General features: G+C 40.7%; 1 non-coding gene across 1 annotated transcript; it reads left to right on the top strand.

Annotated features, from left to right (window-relative positions):
• Positions 1–523: 523 nt before the first annotated feature.
• On the top strand, positions 524–605 carry trnas-gcu (transfer RNA serine (anticodon GCU)). The gene has a single exon. It is a non-coding gene; the product is annotated as a tRNA-Ser (tRNA).
• Positions 606–2,012: the final 1,407 nt, after the last annotated feature.

Raw genomic sequence — 2,012 nt, 5'->3', positions numbered from 1 at the left:
GCCACACCCCCGGGGGGAGGTCAAGCAGCTCCGCTTCGTGCACCGCCACCAGCATCATCATCTGGATCATCATCATCATCATCATCACCATCATCATCATTTCCTTGAATGAACTTTTCCTCCTGCAGCCGAAAGTCAATGACAGGGTAACGATTGGTAAACTCTATCAGGCCGAATGCAGAAATGATGCATGTTGTGTTTTATGCTGTTAGATCGACTCATAGATCGACGGAAATTACAGTGTCTATATTTAAAGAAGCTATTCTTTGTTTGTTACTGAGATAAAATGATCCGGGGGTTGAACGGCATTTGTCGCAACACTTGAAATGAAGTCGTAAGAGCCGATTGCGTAATTTTAAACTAGAGCGTCCTCTGTTGGTGAAAACAAGGCGAGAAAATCTCTGAGATCCCGGCAAAATTAGATTCCTCAATCTAAAATCCTATTAGATCTGGTGTCAAAATAACCTACTGTTCTGCTGTTGTTTTATTGATATGTGAGAACATCTTCCGAGCACGTGCACGGGACGAGGTGGCCGAGTGGTTAAGGCGATGGACTGCTAATCCATTGTGCTCTGCACGCGTGGGTTCGAATCCCATCCTCGTCGCACTTTTCCTTTATGGTGCGGACGTCTGTGTTTCCTGGTTCCACTCCTGGTTCCATGCCAACAAGAAGCTGCGTGATTACAGCTCGGTGTCCTTGAGCAAGGCAGCGCGCTCCCATGTTAAAATGTTTCAGCTCCATCTTCAGATATCTGACACCACTTTTTGGAAAATGATTAACTGTTGCCGAAACACATTAAATACTAACAGCTCCCGGATGATTTATGGTCACAGAGTTAAATGTTCTATTTTGGTACAATTATTTCAAAATACCCGCTGATTTTTGTGCATTATTTTAAAAGCATTGTCCTATAGATTATTACTATTTTCAAAGAAATGGGCAGGAAAAAAACAAAATCATCCATTAAATAATCCTTTTTTTAAAAAAAAAACAGCGCACAAAATGTCGTTGGCTGCGTTGCGCGCTGATATTAAGAGAAACCACTTTGAAGCGAACACGATGTTCAAAAATAAGACATTGCTGTCGTTATCTTTTACCTTTAGTGTAGCTCGATTGTTCTCAAAACACCTCTATATGTTTTTATTCATAACACCAAATGTTTTCAAGGCTAACATCCGTGAGACGTATCTCAGACAACGTTGTGTGGAAAATTAAATGTCCCCCATCTATGAGTGTATAGTGCAAAACAGCTGCTGTTTTACTCCTTTCAAGCTGGAGGCATGTCAGCATTTCTATAATTTTCCGTTACATGCCTTTTCCATTGTGGAGAAAAGAAAGAGGATAACACGACTGTGATGTGATGCTTCAGGTTGTTTTTCCCTGATAAAGTCAGTAAATACATCCTCCCATTCCATTTGTCTTTGCCTCTGAAGTTGGATTTCAGGGTGTTTCTTTTGGGCCCCTGGGGGCCTGAAATTGTGTTCACTGTGACTTTCTGATGGAGCCGTTTTCATCACACCATCTTTCTGCAGGATTTGCTCTTATGCCAGCTCCTCCCTTTGATCTAAGGCGATTCCAGGAACCACAGCTACAACTGCATTTTCCTCAGGAATTCTTCAAACCACTGTATAAAATGAAAGACAACTTAGAAATCTGGATGTGATGACATCGCATTCCCATTTTACATTTTTTTTGTTTGTTTTACCTGTGAGGATATTTACATTGTCGAATCACCCCACCTGAAATAGTATAGATGATATCTGATTGAGCATTTAAGGAGTGATTTAACTGCCGAAACAGCCTAATAAAATAACAACGATGCTTTACTGCCCCCTGTTGTCTATTCTAGGTATTACATCGCAACGGCTCTTTTTCTTTTTCTTTTTTTTAATTGGACCCTGTGACCTCAAATTAGGACATATCGCATATATTCACGAGATTAGAACTCCCAATTTCTCCACACTGCCAGTATGATTACATTTATTAATTCGGCATTTCTGGAAATGTAGGT

Source organism: Takifugu flavidus, chromosome 5 (assembly GCF_003711565.1).
Source record: "Takifugu flavidus isolate HTHZ2018 chromosome 5, ASM371156v2, whole genome shotgun sequence".
NCBI lineage: Eukaryota > Metazoa > Chordata > Actinopteri > Tetraodontiformes > Tetraodontidae > Takifugu > Takifugu flavidus.
This window is presented reverse-complemented; position numbering and strand designations above follow the sequence as displayed.